General features: G+C 44.5%; 1 protein-coding gene and 5 non-coding genes across 6 annotated transcripts in view; 4 read left to right on the top strand and 2 right to left on the bottom strand.

Moving 5' to 3' along the window:
- The window catches only part of LOC148506864 (transcription factor HES-2-like), a 98362-nt gene that overhangs the window by 76353 nt on the left and 1429 nt on the right, over positions 1-20580 (bottom strand). The window lies entirely within an intron of this gene.
- TRNAI-AAU (transfer RNA isoleucine (anticodon AAU)) lies at positions 3788-3861 on the top strand. Its single transcript has one exon. It is a non-coding gene; the product is annotated as a tRNA-Ile (tRNA).
- Positions 5710-5791, top strand: TRNAL-AAG (transfer RNA leucine (anticodon AAG)). The gene has a single exon. It is a non-coding gene; the product is annotated as a tRNA-Leu (tRNA).
- Positions 8526-8597, bottom strand: TRNAW-CCA (transfer RNA tryptophan (anticodon CCA)). The gene has a single exon. It is a non-coding gene; the product is annotated as a tRNA-Trp (tRNA).
- Positions 9576-9649, top strand: TRNAT-AGU (transfer RNA threonine (anticodon AGU)). Its single transcript has one exon. It is a non-coding gene; the product is annotated as a tRNA-Thr (tRNA).
- On the top strand, positions 11782-11863 carry TRNAL-AAG (transfer RNA leucine (anticodon AAG)). Its single transcript has one exon. It is a non-coding gene; the product is annotated as a tRNA-Leu (tRNA).

Below are 20580 nucleotides of genomic sequence, written 5' to 3'. Positions count from 1 at the left end.
TGGGGCTGTTTCTGTCATTGGGAGTGGAGCTGGATACCTTGAGTGGAGTATGATGGGCTGGCAGGAGACCCCATCTAGAAGTTTGCAGATGGTTACTCTGTCAGTAGGGCCGCGCTTTCTTTGCCACCATACTCCTCCCCTTTTTTCCGTTTAATTATAACTTAAAATTAAAATAGTTTAAAATTAAATAAAAGCTTCTTTCCCTACCAATATATACCTCCGAGTCTTTATTTTAAATAAGTACATGTTCGTTTGTCAGGTGTCTGGGAAGGTGTAGGCTGACATCAGCCGATATGGAGTTTATGTGAGTTATTTAATGACTATGTGCTAGTGATATAGGTGCTAGTGATATAGGTATAGGTATCAGTTTGAGCTATAATCACATTATTAAAAGTAGATATGAATGTACTGCCCCGCACTAAGTGTCTGACAAAATGTACATGGGCATGCAAGGCAAACATATACATAACATGAGATATGCAAACAACATGAAACATACAGTATGCAAATTATAGGCTACAGTGTCACATAGTACAGCTAACATGTGTAACATAACTGGCTAAGCAGATCTATGGCACAGTTGAAGCTTAGAACTCACCATCGGATGCTGTACCAGGTTGAGCATATGTAATGATGACTGTCTGGGACCATGTGAAAAAGGAAATGGCTGCTTACAGCTCCTTTAGCCCAGAATGCATTGCTAGACTGCTATGGAATGCTAAGAAGGTCAAAATGGATCAGATTTAAACTGCTGCTGTCCTGACCACTAGGTGGGGCTGCTAATGTGAAATAGTGTAACACAACAAACCCTATGCTGAAGGCATGACACTCCCCGTCTGGTATCACTGATACCACAAATTTAAACTCTAAGTAGGTAACAGTAAAAACAGTTCAGACACTGGTCTGAGAAACAACTTAGTCTCTCCTTGCTTACAGATCTTGACCTCGACCTTACGAACTTTTCCGTCCTTGCTCGGGAACGTCTTGGTGACAATACTCAAAGGCCACTCGTTACGTTGTGACTGACAATCTCTGACAAGCACAATGTCACCAGGTTTTAGGTTGGGTTTGGCAACTTGCCACCCGGTCCTTGACTGCAGGGTAGAAATATATTGTCTTTTCCACCTATCCCAAAAGGTGTTTGCTAGGCTTTGAACTTGCCTCCATTGAATAAGTCTTTGTTGGTGAACTCTCCAGAAGGAGCATAGATAGTCCCGGTCTTCTGAGTAAGAAGAGTAGCAGGAGTAAGCAGAAGCGGATCTTCTGGGTCATTAGAAACTGAATTCAAAGGTCTGGCTTTGACAATAGCTGAGACTTCAGCCATGAAAGTTGTTAAACTCTCGTGAGTAAGTCTTGCAGTACCTACTTGTAGGAATATGTAATAAAGGATTCTGCGTATTATGCCAATCTTACTTTCCCATGTACCTCACATATGAGAAGAATGAGGTGGGTTGAAAGTCCATGTACTTTGCTCACTGAGGTATCTCTCTACACCTTTAGTGTTGACGTTTGAGTGAATTTGTAATTTTTGGTTGCGTAAATATTTTGGCAGCCATGCCAACCTATACATTCAGTTACTCTTAGAAATTTGGCACGTTTAAATGGACGGGCTGTATGAGTTAGGCAGGTAATTACTCTAAGATGTGATTTCCAAATAGAGAATCTTTGGAATCTGTGTGGCTCAAGTTGACAATGTGACATCATGGTATGGATCGTTGTCACAGCTAGCACTGCAGCACAAAGTTCTAGCCTGGGTATGGTATGCTCTGGAAGTGGTGCTAACTTCGCTTTGCCCATGACAAACCCAATATGACACTGGCCTCTAATATCCACAATTTTAAGATATGCAACAGCGGCAATTGCTTGGATTGAAGCATCAGAAAATACACATAGTCTCTGGTTTTGTACTTCTGTAGAAGGCACAGGAGCATATGAACGTGTAATATAAAGGTTGGTTAAGGTGGACAGAGAACTTTTCCACTCCTCCCACAAATCTCTTTTCTGAGGAGACAGTGGCGCGTCCCAGTCGGATGACTCGCAGGTCGTCACAAGCCGTGGCAGCGGCTTGTTTCCCACCGGCTCGGGACCTACACTGACTCAGAATCCGGTTCCGCTGATTACCAAGCACTGGGGATGCTGCAGAGAGTGACTTATCTAGCCAAGAAATCCTGCCCTCCTGGCAGGCAACTCATCTAGCCAAGAAATCCTGCCCTCCTGGCAGACAACTCATCTAGCCAAGAAATCCTGCCCTCCTGGCAGGCAACTCATCTAGCCAAGAAATCCTGCCCTCCTGGCAGGCAACTCATCTAGCCAAGAAATCCTGCCCTCCTGGCAGGCAACTCATCTAGCCAAGAGATCCTGCCCTCCTGGCAGGCAACTCATCTAGCCAAGAAATCCTGCCCTCCTGGCAGGCAACTCATCTAGCCAAGAAATCCTGCCCTCCTGGCAGGCAACTCATCTAACCAAGTTATCCTGCCCTCCTCGCAGGCTACTCTACAAACCAAGTTTTCCTGCCTTATCTGGTTAGACACTTTTCCATAACACAGGTTAGGTCTCTGAGCAAGGCATAACCTTGGATAGTGACAGGAGCAGCAAATCCTAAGGGGTCATACAAGTTGTTTATAACAGACAAGACACCTCTGCGGGTGTAGGGCCTTTGCCCACTGTTTACTTGGAAGGTAAAGGAGTCAGATTTAAGTCCCATTAGAGTCCAAGGCTACGTTAAGCTGGTGGAGAATCACTTCCTAAATCTAAATCCCTTAAGTCACTGGTATGATCTTGAGAAGGGAAGGCTTCCATCACTCTTTTAGTGTTGGAAGCTATTTTGTGAAGCCTGAGATCTGAGCAGGCAAGCATTTCCTGAGCTCTCTTGAGGAGGCTGATTGCTGTCTCATCTGTGTCCTTAAGAATGGGAGTTATCTCAGCATGACCATTCTCAAATATTTTGTCCATGAAAGAGAAGAAGTGATTTTTCATTTCTGGCTTCCTGTGGAAGTTGCATTTTACTGAAGAGAAGCGTTTAAATACTTGTTCTCTGTTGTTAGGTAAGCGCCGTCTATGTGTTTTAAAAGTTAGAGGTACAACCCAGCTGTTGGCATTATCTTTGACTAGTCCCTTTTTCATTATCTCCAGGAATAGATTGTCCTCTATAGACATTGTGACTTGGTCATCCCTTTTTGTTTTTTTGGAAGACTGTGCACCCCAAATATTCTTGGTAGCGGTCACAGATGTGGTTGTCACTAGGAGAGTCCATGACAGTGCAGTGTGGTAGCTCCTTTATGAGGAAGTGATTGTGCCATGGTTGAAATAGAGAAGGGCGCACGTTTTCTAAAGTACAGGTAAGCATGCTGTTGATAGTAACTGGTTTATGCACTTTTCCAAGACATAATTCTCCTATTATGACCCATCCTAGGTCTAATCTTTGAGCATAAGGAGCATTGTGTGGACCGTTAATGTGACTTCTGACTTTGTGGACTCGTAAGATATCTCTCCCAATGAGTAGAATTATCTGGGCTAGTGGGTCCAGTTCTGGTATCAGATGTGCTATACGTCTCAAATGTGCATGATGGATAGCTGCGTCTGGTGTAGGGATTTCAGACCTATTATCAGGGATCTCATTGCATTCAGTGATAGTGGGTAAGGGAAGGCATGTCTTTCCGTCTAAGGACTCAACTTGATAGCCGATTGCTCTTCTCCCCATTGTCTCAAAACTCCCTGCACAAGTCCTTAAGGAGTATGGAGTGCTGGGTCTCCTACGCATACCCCAACTAAACCACATATGCAGGTTGGTGCTGTGGCTTAGTTGGTTAAAGCACCTGTCTAATAAACAGGAGATCCTGAGTTCAAATCTCAGCAGTGCCTACGTTTTACATATAAACAAACATCAGCTCACAACGCAAACATATTGGGTAACGGATTGAATTAAGTGGTTTTTATCCAACAGTAATGTTCTATACGATCACATGGCCGCGTCCCACTCCACCCACAAATACCGGGTAATATTCCCAGCTGTTCTCCCCTGCTATGCTGAAGGAAGGGGTAGCCAGAATGTCGGCAAGCATGCAGGCAAGGAGTTGCGCTTCCTTTGCAAAGGCTCACAGACAGCCGACCGCCAATACGCGCTGCTGGGTGCACTTTTGCGCGCGTCATAGAATTAGACAGTAGCAATAATGAAAGCAACAGCAGTGAAGCAGATTATGGTCCGGGGAGCCCCCACTACCAGCAGGTACCCAATAGTCAGATGAGGCCGGACACTGCGACGTCTCCTCCCAACAACACCAAAATACCTACAAACATACCAACAAATGAAATCCCGAGAACACATAAATACCGAAAAATGAAATCCCGACAATAAACATATATACTGGCAAATTAAATCCCAACAACATATATACCGACAAAGGAAGACCGGCAGATATAAAACTGAAATTGAAATCCAGACATTCAAATACCAACAGAAGCCATCACAGATCAGCGAGATCCGTGACGGTTTCTGTGTGTGTTTTTTTTTAAAAAAAGACGTGCAGCCCTGCCCTGGGCTCTGTCCAGCCTGTCCTGGTTCTAAAAATAAAGGGGTCAAAATGCATAAGGGCTAGGGGCCCCTGAATATTAAGAACCAGCACAGGGCTTTGCTGAGCTGGTATTGGTTGTGGAAAAACAGAACAAAATGAGTAGGGGTCCCCTGTAATTTCAAAAACCAGCACCGGACTCTTTCTAGTGGGGGGGGGCAGAGTAATGCCACAGCCAGGGAAAACCTTTCACTGGTTTCCCCAGCCAAAGCATTAAGCCTGACCGCTAGTCAGCACAGGCTGGGGATCCCTTGGGAGGTGGGGACACCCTCAATAAAGGGGTCCCCCTCTCCAGGGCACCCCAGGCCTAGGCTGATAGCCCGGGGCTATCCCCAGCACCCCTGGCCGGTGGGTGCCGGGTTGATAGTGTTATTGTGTAGTGTGAAATAGATGTTTAAATATTGTCATAAGCTGTGGTACCAGCAAGCCTTCCCTGCATGCTAATACTTGGAGAACCACAAGTACCAGCATGCAGGGCATTACGGGCCCGCTGATACCTGTAGTTCCACAGCCAAAGAAATACGTAAAAAAACACAACACATACACTGTTTCAGTAAAAGTTTAATATAACGTACATGAACACTCATACTCACTATCACACATACTCACCTAGTATCGCTGATGCCATCATGTCCACTTGTCCAGTAGATAATCCATAGGGGTACCTATAATAAAAAATCCATACTCACCTCTCCTATGCGTAGTACAGGTCCACTTCTTCCAAGTAGGCATCCAGGGGGTTAAAAAAACAAACCAACAATACCCGAAACCAAGCCGGACTGAGGAAAGGTACGTGTGTGTACACAACACCATAGAGATATTGTGATCATTATAAATGTTTTATTGGTTGTATGTATCTTTTTTATATGCAGTATTTATGTAAGTGTTACATGTCTAAATATTAATGTTTACATTATGGCTAGTCATATTCTAGTCTGAATAAATATACATTGCATATAAAATATACTAATAAATTTATATATATTTTTTAGTGAACATCAGACCCCCTGATTATTCTATTTTTATTTAATAATGAATGGTGTCTTATTAGCGCAAATAGCAAATTAGCGCAAACTTTTCTCTTTGCATGTGATCCGACGCACTCTACAAATAGAGAGGGGACAGCAAAGGTGGAACAGATGGTAGCGTGGCCGAGTGGTCTAAGGCGCCGGATTAAGGCTCCAGTCTCTTTGGAGGCGTGGGTTCGAATCCCACCGCTGCCAAGTTTAATTTTTTCCTCTCATGTAGTTGTCCATGCCCATTGCATGACACAATGTAATCTGCAGTTTCTGTCCGTAGCTTAATTATTTGGAAAATGTTGACTCATTTTGATGCAGATTCCACCCAGCACCTCTGACATTATACCACCAGCAACTAGATCTCCTGTCCCAATACAGTATCAGCCTGGCTGGCGATGTAAGGGAAGGACAATACATTATCAGCCTGGCTGGTGATGAAAGGGAAGGACAATACATTATCAGCCTGGCTGGCGATATAAGGGAAAGACAATACATTATCAGCGTGGCTGGTGATGTAAAGGAAGGACAATACATTATCAGCCTGGCTGGTGATGTAAGGGAAGGACAATACATTATCAGCCTAGCTGGCGATGTAAGGGAAGGACAATACATTATCAGCTTGGCTGGCGATGTAAGGGAAGGACAATACATTATCAGCCTGGCGGGTAAGGTCAGGGAAGGACAATACATTATCAGCCTGGCTGGCGATGTAAGGGAAGGACAATACATTATCAGCCTGGCTGGCAATGTAAGGGAAGGACAATACATTATCAGCCTGGCTGGCGATGTAAGGGAAGGACAATACATTATCAGCCTGGCTGGCGATGTAAGGGAAGGACAATACATTATCAGCCTGGCTGGTGATGTAAGGGAAGGACAATACATTAGCAGCCTGGCTGGTGATGTAAGGGAAGGACAATACATTATCAGCCTGGCTGGTGATGTAAGTAAAGGACAATACATTTTCCGCCTGGCTGGTGGTGTTAGGGAAGGACAATACATTATCAGCCTGGCTGGTGATGTAAGGGAAGGACAATACATTATCAGCCTGGCTGGTGATGTAAGGGAAGGACAATACATTATCAGTCTGGCTGGTGATGTTAGGGAAGGACAATACATTATCAGCCTGGCTGGTGATGTATGGGAAGGACAATACATTATCAGCCTGGCTGGGGTTGTAAGGGAAGGACAATACATTATCAGCCTGGCTGGTGATGTAAGGGAAGAACAATACATTTTCCACCTGGCTGGTGATGTAAGGGAAGGACAATACATTATCAGCCTGGCTGGCGATGTAAGGGAAGGACAATACATTATCTGCCTGGCTGGTGATGTAAGGGAAGGACAATACATCATCCGCCTGGCTGGTGATGTAAGGGAAGGACAATACATTATCAGCCTGGCAGGTAATGTCAGGGAAGGAAAATACATTATCAGCCTGGCTGGTGATGTAAGGGAAGGACAATACATTATCAGTCTGTCTGGTGATGTAAGGGAAGGACAATACATTATCAGCCTGGCTGGTGATGTAAGGGAAGGACAATACATTATCAGCCTGGCTGGCGATGTAAGGGAAGGACAATACATTATCAGCCTGGCTGGTGATGTAAGGGAAGGACAATACATTTTCCGCCTGGCTGGTGATGTAAGGGAAGGACAATACATTTTCCGCCTGGCTGGTGATGTAAGGGAAGGACAATACATTATCAGCTTGGCTGGCGATGTAAGGGAAGGACAATACATTATCATCCTGGCTGGTGATGTAAGGGAAGGACAATACATTTTCCGCCTGGCTGGTGATGTAAGGGAAGGACAATACATTATCAGCTTGGCTGGTGATGTAAGGGAAGGACAATACATTTTCCGCCTGGCTGGTGATGTAAGGGGAGGACAATACATTTTCCGCCTGGCTGGTGATGTAAGGGAAGGACAATACGAGATGCGCTAGTTCCTGCTCACAGAAAACAGCGACCGATTCACAACTGTTTATTCCCATGCATCTGTCTGCAGTCTATGTGTTCCGTATCCATCAGAACCATTTACAGAGGATCTTTAAGGTAGGAGGGGGCCCTCATGCAGGCTCCGATCGGGCCCCAACCTCTTTGGCGCATGCACAGATCTGTGGTAACATGGCACCAGCGGTAGGTTTCCGGGACATCTCTACTGCGAATGTGAGAATCATCAGAACATGGCTGCGGCGGCCATTTCCCAGTGATCTCTGTAGGTCTGCAGCCAGCACCGGGCCAAAGGAGAGGTAAGAATATTTGAAATGAGTGCAGGGTGTGCGGTGTGTGAGCCCCCTGCACCGTACACCTTGCACCCATTATATATACGCCCCTGGCCACTCACCTCCCTTATACTGATGTGACGCCAGCAGCTACCATTTATTTCTCCAGTCTAGTATATGCGGGCACCACCGGAAAAAATGTTAATTGATCAACTGGGCCCTTACGTCACCACAGTCTGCTACTTCTATTATGCTGAGTGACCTCCCTTTTATTTATTGTGAACATCCCAGTATTGTTACAGCACATTTTATAACTGTTTTTGCCTTATATTCTATATACTACTTATTGTATCTTCCACACTTAATAAATGATATTATCTACAGGTCTGTATCTAGGGTTCCGAGCACACCTGACAAAGAAAGGGACTAGTGCTCCCCCCACCCCCCATATTTTTGGAAACACTAAAAACTTAAAACAGAGATTAATTTAATAATACAAAAAAAAATTATAATTTAAGATGGACGTAATAATAATCAGCAGGAACAAGCAGGATCTCCTCTCACTAACTATGACGTAATGTCCTGCATCATAGTATAGGTCATTTGAATGGAATAAGTCATCAAAAAATCAAATTTTTTTCTATATGTATTGTTAGATTAGAGAAATTTAGAGGTGGCCTTTACGTAAAGTTTTATCTTCAAAATGATAACTGACCCCGACGTGATTTGAACACGCAACCTTCTGATCTGGAGTCAGACGCGCTACCGTTGCGCCACAAGGTCTCTTGTTGAAGTTGACTCAGTAGATTTTTCTGGTGGTTTATATTACAAACAGATCATCTGCTTATACCAAACCGTGAATTAGGTAGTTGTCAAGCAGACAAGCCTACATCCATGGTAGCAAAACAAAAAGATACGTCTGGTGGTTTTTCCTTCAGTGTAGAGTTTTCATTTGAATGGAAAAAGTCATCCATAAAATCAATTTGCTACTAGATGTATTGTTAAAAAAGACAAGTGATGGTAGTGATCCAAAATTGATCCAGACAAGCAAATTTCTTCTAAATGTATTGTTACATTAGAGAAATTTAGAGTTGGTCTTCAAGTAAAGTTTTCTGTGAACAGTATTAAAAAGATGCACTATAAAGTGATAATGAGTTATTACTCAATTGAAAGGATTGATAAGAGGCCACTTTAATGACAAAAACAGGTAATTCCCAAAGGAACTGGATATTTCTTGTATAATAATTATGAGAACTGATAAGAATGTGAGTTATTTAATAACTTTGTGCTTGTGATAAAGGGGACTATTTACTAAGCCTTGGATAGAGATAAAGTCAACAGAGATAAAGTTACCAGCCAATCAGCTCCTAACTGCCATGTCACAGGCTGAGTTTGAAAAATGACAGTTAGGAGCTGGTTGGCTGGTACCTTATCTAAGTTGACTTTATCTCCATCCAAGGGCCGTATTCAATTAGAAGCGAAAAGCCGTTTTCCGTGAAAAAGTATCGCCGACGAGGCTTTTCGCGTGGTCAGAACTTATCTCCAATGCGGAAAGTCACAAACCTACTATGTGATTCTACCTCCTGGCCATGGCTGACATTGCCAGCCGGCGCCCCCCCCCAAGCAGGCCAGGGCCCCTAGCAAGTACCATCCTGGCCAAGGAGTAGATATGCCCATGATTGGGCATTTTAAACTAAATTTGATGTCACTTTATTGCACTAAAAAATTAGATGCTGTACATGAATCTCACATACAGAGGTTGGCGCTGTGGCTTAGTTGGTTAAAGCGCCTGTCTAGTAAACAGGAGATCCTGAGTTCAAATCTCAGCATTGCCTATGTTTTAGATATAAACAAACTTCTGATCACAACACAAACATATTGATGGGTAACGGATTGAATTAAGTGGTTTTTATCCAACAGTAATCTTCTATATGATCACATGGCCGAGTCCCACTCCACCCACATATACCTGGTAATATTCTCGGCTGTGCTCCCCTGCTATGCCGATCTGGCTGCTCCCTTCGGGAAGGGTTAGCCAGAATGTCGGCAAGCATGCAGGGAAGGAGTTGCGCTTCCTTTGCAAAAACTCACAGACAGCCGACCATCAATACGCGCTGCTGGGTGCACTTTTGCGCGTGCCTCAGAATCAGACAGTAGCAGTAATGAAAGCAGCAGCAGTGAAGCAGATTATGGTCTGGGGAGCCCCCACTACCAGCAGGTACCCGATAGTCAGATGAGGCCGGACACTGCGACGTCTCCTCCCAACAACACCAAAATACCTACAAACATACCAACAAATGAAATCCCGAGAACATATAAATACCGAAAAATGAAATCCCGACAATAAACATATATACGGGCAAATGAAATCCCGATAACATATATACCGACAAAGGAAGACCGGCAGATATAAAACTGAAATTGAAATCCAGACATTCAAAATACCAACAGAAGACATCACAGATCAGCGAGATCCCTGACGGTTTCTGTGTGATTTTTAAAAAAAAAAAGAGGTGCAGCCCTGCCCTGGGCTCTGTCCAGCCTGTCCTGGATCTAAAAATACAGGGGTCAAAATGCGTAAGGGCTAGGGGCCCCTGAATATTAAGAACCAGCACAGGGCTTTGCTGAGCTGGTCTTGGTTTTGGAAAAATGGAACAAAATGAGTAGGGGTCACCTGTAATATCCAAAAGCAGCACCGGACTCTTTCTAGCGGGGGGGGGGCGGGGTAATGCCACAGCCAGGGAAAACCTTTCACTGTTTTCCCCAGCCAAAGCATTACACCTGACCGCTAGTCAGCCCAGGCTGAGCTTCCCTGGGGAGGTGGGAACCCCCCCAATAAAGGGGTCTCCCTCTCCAGGGCACCCCAGGCCTAGGCTGATAGCCCTGGGTGGTGGGTGCCGGGTTGATAGTGTTATTGCGTAGTGTGAAATAGATGTTTAAATATTGTCATAAGCTGTGGTACCAGCAAACCTTCCCTGCATGCTAATACTTGGAAAACCACAAGTACCAGCATGCAGGGCATTACGGGCCCGCTGATACCTGTAGTTCCACAGCCAAAGAAATACGTAAAAAAACACTATACATACACCGTTTCAGTAAAAGTTTAATATAACATACATGCACACTCATACTCACTATCACACATACTCACCTAGTATTGCTGATGCCATCATGTCCACTTGTCCAGTAGATAATCCATAGGGGTACCTATAATAAAAAATCCATACTCACCTCTCCTATGCGTAGTACAGGTCCTCTTCTTCCAAGTAGGCATCCAAGCGGTTAAAAAACAAACCGATAATACCCGAAACCAAGCCAGACTGAGGAAAGGTACGTGTGTGTACACATACCTTTCCTCCGCACTAATGACTGGGGCCCTTGTGTGCTCAGTCATTGCAGGAGCCATCAGCCAATCAGCGGGCGTCTCTGTCTGAGCCGCTCGCTGATTGGCTGTGTGCTGTAAGCCTGTCTCCTCCATAGACTTCAATGGGGAGAAATCTCCATTGAATTCTATGGTGGGAACCGCAAAATTGTATCCAATGATGTAAAAACAAGGTTACTTGAGGTGAACCAGGAGCGATATCTTATGAATTTATGGACAGTCCTTTTAAAAGCACAGTGTTATTCACATATTAGACTTGGAGATTTCCATAGAGTTATTGTGATCATTATAGTTGTTGCATTGGTTGTACATATCTTTTTTGTATGCAGTGTTTATGTATGTGTTACATGTCTAAATATTAATGTTTACATTATGGCTAGTCCTATTCTAGTCTGAATAAATATACATTGCATATAAAATATACTAATAAATTTATATATATTTTTTAGTGAACAGCAGACCCCCTGATTATTCTATTTTTATTTCATAATGAATGGTGTCTTATTAGGGCAAATAGACTTTTCTCTTTGCATATGATCAGACGCACTCTACAAATAGAGAGGGGACAGCGAAAGAGGAACAGTTGGTAGTGTGGCCGAGCAGTCTAAGGCGCTGGATTAAGGCTCCAGTCTCTTCGGGGGCGTGGGTTCGAATCCCACCACTGCCAGGTTTCATTTTCTCCTCTGATGTAGCTGTCCGTGTCCATTGCAGCATATCATAACAGATCTGCAGTTTATGTCCGTAGCTTAAATATTTGGAAAATCTTGACTCATTTTGATGCAGATTTCCCCCCAGTACCTCTGACATTATACCACCAGCAACTAGATCTCCTGTCCCAATACATTATCAGCCTGGCTGGTGATATAAGGGAAGGACAATACGTTATCAGCCTGGCTGGTGATATAAGGGAAGGACAATACATTATTAGCCTGGCTGGTGATGTAAGGGAAGGACAATACATGATCAGCCTGGCTGGTGATGTAAGGGAAGGACAATACATTATCAGCCTGGCTGGTGATGTAAGAGAAGGACAATACATTATCAGCCTGGCTGGTGATGTAAGGGAAGGACAATACATTATCAGCCTGGCTGGTGATGTAAGGGAAGGACAATACATTATCAGCCTGGCTGGTGATGTAAGAGAAGGACAATACATTATCAGCCTGGCTGGTGATGTAAGGGAAGGACAATACATTATCAGCCTGGCTGGTGATGTAAGAGAAGGACAATACATTATCATCCTGGCTGGTGATGTAAGGGAAGGACAATACATTATCAGCCTGGCTGGTGATGTAAGAGAAGGACAATACATTATCAGCCTGGCTGGTGATGTAAGGGAAGGACAATACATTCTCAGCCTGGCTGGTGATGTAAGGGAAGGACAATACATTATCAGCCTGGCTGGTGATGTAAGGGAAGGACAATACATGATCGACCTGGTGGGCGATGTAAGGGAAGGACAATACCTTATCAGTCTGGCTGGTGATGTAAGGGAAGGACAATACATTGTCAGCCTGGCTGGTGATGTAAGGGAAGGACAATACATTATCATCCTGGCTGGTGATGTAAGGGAAGGACAATACATTATCATCCTGGCTGGTGATGTAAGGGAAGGACAATACATTATCATCCTGGCTGGTGATGTAAGGGAAGGACAATACATTATCATCCTGGCTGGTGATGTAAGGGAAGGAGAATACATTATCATCCTGGCTGGTGATGTAAGGGAAGGACAATACATCATCACTATGGCTGGTGATGTAAGGGAAGGACAATACATCATCAGCCTAGCTGGTGATGTAAGGGAAGGACAATATGAGACTCAGTAGTTCCTGCTGACAGAAAATGGCGACCAATTCACAACTGTTTATTCCCATCAGGGACGCCAAGAGCTACGGCGGGCCCCTAATCGCTTTAGGAGTGGCCTCGCCCCTTCAGAAAAAACGGGAGGGGGGTGCTTTGAGCCCCTCAGCCTGGTGCACAGCCAATGGGGGTGCAATGAGGCATAGGAGACTGCTGCTTAGCAGCTGCGAGCCGTCTCCCACTGCAGCCCAGTACACAGTGTGCTGGGCTGCTGTGATGTAGAAGGGAGGGGGGGAGTCCCGGACCCGGGTCCCCGCCAGGCCCCTCCAGCAAGCCTGGGCCCAGGTAACTCTGCGCCCCTGATTCCCATGCATCAGTCTGCAGTCTGTGTTCCATATCCATTAGTGCCGGTCACCTACCCGACACTGATGTCACACTCACCGGCAGCTACCGTCTATTCCCCCAGCGGGTACTCCCTGAAAATATTCATTGATAAACAGGCCCCTTACATCACAACATTCTGCTACTTCTATTCTGCTGACTGACCTCCCATCTTTCATTTTAAGTTTAACCATCTCAGTATTGTTTCAGCATATAACGGTTTCATTATTGTTCTTATTGTAACGAAAAAAAAAAAGAGACATTGCGGCCATTTTAAAGGCATGTTATTTCTATTTATTGGTTAATGTTACAATGGGTTATTTGAATAAATGGTACCTTATTAAAATGTAGGTCACATATTATTATTATTATATAAATATAGGTATATTTGTAGTATTGTTTATTGATATGAGGTAGTTTTGTATAATTAATATGTTTGGATGTTTTGTATTGACTGTGAGCTTTGGCAAGATATGATATGCCCTCAGTATGACGATTTACAGTTTAGTAAATAGGAGATAAGAGGGGGGAGGGGTTAGGCGCCGTGGGGCGCATGCAGGCAAGAGGATATTCCTGAAGGGTTCTTGTGAGGCAGTTGGTCTTAAGGGAGCGGGTGCGGCAGTTAGTGTAGAGACTGGAGTTCCCCCACGAGAGCCAGTTGACGGGTGTTCGCAGCGCTGCCTAAGTGCCCAAGCAGGGTGTCAGCAGTGCCGCGGCTTAGGAACACCGTCAGTTGAACCAAGGTGGGGGCTAAGGAGGAGCCGATTAGTACTCCTGTGAAAGGTACCAGTAAAGCTGCCGCAATAGCAGGAACCAGTGTTGTCTGTCCACTAAAAGTCCGAGCAGTGCTCCGGAGGCTCCATACTGTGGAAGGAAGTGACGCGGTGTCACAGTCAGCTGACAAGTGCACCTCTCTAAAGCCGCATACACACTAGTTGATTTTTTTGAACGATATGGACGATAACAATATAGTTCCACGATATAATGTTTATATCGTTCAGTGTGTATGCAATGAATGACCAATGATGCGCGCTCTCCCACGGATCGTTAACAATGTTTTTTGTCATCCATACATGCAGGCCAATCTGACGATATCATCAAGAATTGCCTGTTGAGAGATGTGGCAGAATGACTGCACTATCTATCATAGATATCTATCAGTGTGTACACCCAATGTCTATCATAGATCTCTATCAGTGTGTACACCCAATGTCTATCATAGATATCTATCACCAATATCTATTATAGATCTCTATCAGTGTGTACACCCAATGTCTATCATAGATCTCTATCAGTGTGTACACCCAATATCTATCATAGATCTCTATCAGTGTGTACACCCAATGTCTATCATAGATCTCTATCAGTGTGTACACCCAATGTCTATCATAGCTCTCTATCAGTGTGTACACCCAATGTCTATCATAGATCTCTATCAGTGTGTACATCCAATGTCTATCATAGATCTCTATCAGTGTGTACACCCAATGTCTATCATAGATCTCTATCAGTGTGTACACCCAATGTCTATCATAGATCTCTATCAGTGTGTACACCCAATGTCTATCATAGATATATATCAGTGTGTACACCCAATGTCTATCATAGATCTCTATCAGTGTGTACACCCAATGTCTATCATAGATCTCTATCAGTGTGTACACCCAATGTCTATCATAGATCTCTATCAGTGTGTACACCCAATGTCTATCATAGATCTCTATCAGTGTGTACACCCAATATCTATCATAGATCTCTATCAGTGTGTACACCCAATGTCTATCATACTTATCCATCAGTGTGTACACCCAATGTCTATTATAGATCTCTATCAGTGTGTACACCCAATGTCTATCATAGATCTCTGTCAGTGTGTACACCCAATGTCTATCATAGATCTCTATCAGTGTGTACACCCAATGTCTATCATAGATCTCTATCAGTGTGTACACCCAATATCTATCATAGATCTCTATCAGTGTGTACACCCAATGTCTATCATAGATCTCTATCAGTGTGTACACCCAATATCTATCATAGATCTCTGTCAGTGTGTACACCCAATGTCTATCATAGATCTCTATCAGTGTGTACACCCAATGTCTATCATAGATCTCTGTCAGTGTGTACACCCAATGTCTATCATAGATCTCTATCAGTGTGTACACCCAATGTCTATCATAGATCTCTATCAGTGTGTACACCCAATATCTATCATAGATCTCTATCAGTGTGTACACCCAATGTCTATCATACTTATCCATCAGTGTGTACACCCAATGTCTATTATAGATCTCTATCAGTGTGTACACCCAATGTCTATCATAGCTCTCTATCAGTGTGTACACCCAATATCGTTTGTTCTGCACTACAGAAAGTTCAAGGGAAATCTTTCACCAATATCATTCATACAGGACATCGACTCGTGTGTATGCACTTTAAGAGGCAGCATAACAGCAGCGGAGCACCAAAGAAGTCAACTAGAGAGAGTTGGGACAGATGATTGTATACTGTACAGATCCACTAAAAATCAGTATAGCAAACTGAGACTGAGAGATTATTAGAAGCCAAGGACTTCAGCTGCAGTCTCTATTTTACAGGGTAAACCACCTTAACAGAGGGTTATATACAGGAGAGGGTTAACAATTCTCAATTCGAAAGTTCACTTTATATTTTAAATCTAATTTTGGCGTTATACTGGCGATAAACTGAAGTGAAACAGAAGGAATACAAACAATCTACACTCTATCAAGAATCAAAACTATACTGGAACAAAGTTTGCACAACCACTGTGAGTTCACAATCCCCTTACTACAAGATCCATTAGCCTACATAACCAGGACTTTCATCACTGGAACTCCTGTTTGGACACCACAAAAACCTTGTGCCTCAACTGCTACTATTTGTGCTGGCTCTGTGCTTTATATATAATCTTAATGCATACTGTATATGTGTTAATGTCACTTTATCTCTCTAATAATGTCTTTTTACCTTAGCTCCTGTGCCTAGTCTTACACCATCTAGCTACTACCACAGTCTACTTTATTATTCACTTTCTGCTAACAATACTCATTAATAAACTTTTGTTGGACAGACACCTTTTCCCACATTGTACTCTTTCTTGCATTTCTAGATATCTGCACGTTCTCTTACACTCCTTCATACCTACTTTCAACTCTTCCTTCCTCTATTTACCTAATCCTTACCATGGCCATGTTTTCTTCAACTCCCCACCTTCACTCAGTGTCAGAGCCGTAACTAGACTTTTTGGTGCCCTGTGCCAGAGAGAGCCCCCCAAATAGGGACATAAGATAGTGCACCTGAAAAGGGCCATGGCCTCAAAGGGAAGGGCCAGGGAAGAGATAAAGAGATGGGGGAGGCCAGGAGATGCTGGGGATAAAAGAAGAGGATGCTACAAGTGAGGATGATAATAAAAAGGAAAATTGACAGGCCCAAACAACGCCCCCTGCCCTGCAGTGCCCTGTGCCATGGCAAAGGTCGCACTACCCTAGTTACGGCCCTGCACAGTGTCTACCTAATCTTTTGTTCTGCCCCTTGCTTCCACCTTTATCCTTTCCCCCTGGTCTCCTCCACTTCCTCCTCCCCTTGTCATCCCTCCTCTGTTTACCTTCCTCCCCCTCTTCTCCCATTATTCCACTTTCATTCTCTTATACCCCACTGGGGCCCTATTACCACACTGCTAAACTCTCCTCCCACCCTCCTCTCCCTGTCAGTTCACACCACCTCCATCCACATCTCATTAATCTCCCTCCCTGCCCACCTCCTACAGATTCCCCTCCTAGCACTGGAGCCTGCACAATCCCTACACTCTATTCATCTCGGTCCCACAAATTAATCTCACCTCCACATTACAGCAACCCTGATAATCTCATTCTATCTTCCACAAACTCTGTCCCTCTATCCTGTGCCCTCTGGAATGCAAAGGTCAGTCTGTAATAAACTGGTCTCCACCCATGACCTTTGCATCTCCAACTTCCTGAATCTCCTTGCCATTACTGAAACCTGGATTTCATCCTCTGACACCACTTCTCCTGCAGCTGGGGGCCTCACCTTCTCACACACCCTCCCGGCCTGGGGGTCACTATGGTGGTGGTGTTGGGCTCCTTCTATCCCCCGGTTACACATACCAACTCATACCTTCTGAACCATCCCTTACATTCTCTACATTTGAAGGTCATGCTATATGCCTCTTCCAACCAGTACATCTCCAAGTAGCTGTCATTTACCGTCCCCCTGGCCCTCCCTCCAAGTTCCTTGACAACTTTTCTTCCTGGCTCCCTCACTTTCTCTCCTCAGACCTTCCCTCCATCATCCTAGGTGACATCAATATTCCAATTGATATCCCCACAGAATCCTCTGCCTCCAAACTCCTCACCCTCACATCTTCATTTGGCCTCTCCCAATGGACCTCCTCACCCTCCCATGTGAGTGGGCATTCGCTTGATCAGGTCTTCACTCACCATTGTGATATTTCTGATTACTCCAATTTCCCATTCCCCCTCTCTGACCATCACCTTCTCTCTTTTAACCAATCCCTCTCTCCTTCCCCTCCTCTACCTCCTAAAGCCACCATCACTAAGCGTAACATTGAGGCTATCGACTCAGTCTCCTTTTCTTCCTTGCTTGACTTACTTCTATCCCCTATCCTCTCTCTTTCCTACCCTGAACAAGCTACTTCCCTATACAATGCCTCCCTTACTTCTGCTCTTCACTCTGTTGCTCTGGCGATCACTACTCAGTCTAGCAGATCCACACCTCAACCCTGGCATTCCAATTGCACCAGATACCTCCAAAAGTGCTTGCAAACTGCCAAGTGACAGTGGAGAAGATCACGCTCTTAGGCATATTTTCTCAATTTCAAATTTATGCTCTCATCCTGCAGTGCTGCCCTTTCCCTCTCTAAACAGTCATATTTCAAGAACCTAATCTCCTCCCAGTCCTCAAGTCCCCAGTGCCTCTTCACCACCTTCAACTTCTTCCTCTGCCCACTCCCTCCTTGTCTCCACTCCTCACTCTATGCCCTTGACTTTTCTACCTACTTCACATCTAAAATTGATTTCATACGTCATGACATCATATCCAACCAGTCCCCGAGCTCTCCACCTGTTCCTTTCCTGGCTAACCCTTCCCCATCCATTTTACCAACTCTGACATCCTTCTCCCCTGTATCTGGAGAGGAAGTCATGGTCCTCATCCGGTCCTCCCCCCTTCTACCTCCCCCCTTGACCCTATCCCCTCCCACTTCCTCTGCTACCTTTCTCCTTCTGCCTGCTCCCATCTTGCCCACCTCCTTAATCTCTCCCTATCATCAGGCACTGTCCCTTCTGCATTCAAGCATGCCCTTGTCTCCCCCATTCTTAAAAAATCTACCCTTGATCCTAATATTCTCTCTAACTACCGACCCATCTCTCTCCTCCATTTTGCCTCCAAACTCCTTGAGCTTATTGTTTACAACCACCTTACCACCTTTCTTTCTTCTCACTCCCTCCTTTACCATTTTCAGTCTGGCTTCCGTTCTCTCCACTCCACTGAAACTGCCCTCACAAAAGTCAGCAATGACCTCCATGCTGCCAAATTCAAGGGCCACTACTCTCTGCTCATTCTCCCTGACCTCTCTGCTGCATTTGACACTGTAGACTACCCTCTCCTCCTGCAAATCCTTCACTCTCTCAGTTTACGTGGCACTGCCCTCTCCTGGCTTTCCTCCTATGTCTCTGATCATTCCTTCTCTGTGTGCTTTCATGACTCCTCTTCTCCCCCCCGACAGCCTTTTTCAGTAGGTGTTCCCCAAGGTTCTGTTCTTGGACCTCTCCTAATCTCCGTCTATACGTCCTCTCTAGGTGAACTCGCCAGCTCTTTCTACCTTCATTATCATCTCTATGCCGATGATACTCAAATCTACCTTTCCTCACCAGATCTTTCCCCCTCTCTATTGACTCATATCTCCAACTGTCTCTCTGCTATCTCTTCCTGGATGTCCCAGCGATTTCTTAAACTTAAACTTAATATGTCTAAGACAGCTGATCGTCTTCCCACCCTCCACCATAACCTCACTACCCACTATTTCTTTATCTGTTGATAGCACAACTATATCATCTAGCCCCAAACTGCGCTGTCTTGGAGTTTTCCTGGACTCATCTCTCTCCTTCAAACCACATATCCAGATTCTCTCGCAGTCCTGTCGTTTTCATCTCAACATATTTACAAGATCAGACCCTATCTCAACCAGGATGCTACTAAAACCCTCATACACTCACTGGTCATCTCAAGATTGGACTACTGTAACCTCCTCCTATCTGGCCTCCCCAAATCCCTTCTCTCCCCTCTCCAGTCTGTCCTCAATGCTGCTGCTCGGCTCATCTTCCTCTCCAAATGCTCTATATCTGCCTCCTCTCTCTTACAAGCTCTCCACTGGCTCCCCTTCCATTTCAGAACCCAATTGAAGGTTCTCACCCTCGCTTACAAAGCCTTCTCACAATCTTCTCCCATTTATACCTCTGAGCTAAGCTCTCTTCACTCTCCTGTCCGCCCTCTTCGTTCAACTAAAGTACGCCACCTTTCATGCCAACTGATTACTTCCTCTCACTGTTGCCTCCAAGATTTTGCCCGAGCTGCTCCCCACCTTTGGAACTCTCTCCCTCTCCCCAACAGACTCTCCACCTATCTACAATCCTTCAAACGGGCTCTCAAGACCCACTATTACATCAAAGCCTTCCAGCTCTCATCCTAACTTGCTGCTATATGCTCCATCCTCCCTGTCTACCCCATCTGTGTCACACCTGTTTGTCTGCCCTTCCCTTTTAGAATGTAAGCTCTTATGAGCAGGGCCCTCTACCCTCTTGTGCTTCTCCCTACTTTACTTTCATCTACTTCTTACTCCCCACTAGGGCATCTAACACTTGGTTGCTTATGCTCTGCTGCTTATCTGGGTGTTATGGTCGCTTATGTAGCAATATATATTATCCATGTCCTGGTCCTGTATTGTATTGTAGTGCACTGTATTGTATTGTACTGTAAGTCTTTGGTCCCCTATTTGTTTATGTACTTTGTAAGGCGTTGCAGAACACTTGTGGCACCATATAAATAAATAATAATAATAATTCTATATTTTCAGCAGCAATTGAGGAGAGTTTATTTGACGTAAGCGATCAGTATAATACACCTAGGGCCATGTTACTC

Source organism: Taudactylus pleione, unplaced genomic scaffold (assembly GCF_031769625.1).
Source record: "Taudactylus pleione unplaced genomic scaffold, aTauple2 ptg000393l, whole genome shotgun sequence".
NCBI lineage: Eukaryota > Metazoa > Chordata > Amphibia > Anura > Myobatrachidae > Taudactylus > Taudactylus pleione.
This window is presented reverse-complemented; position numbering and strand designations above follow the sequence as displayed.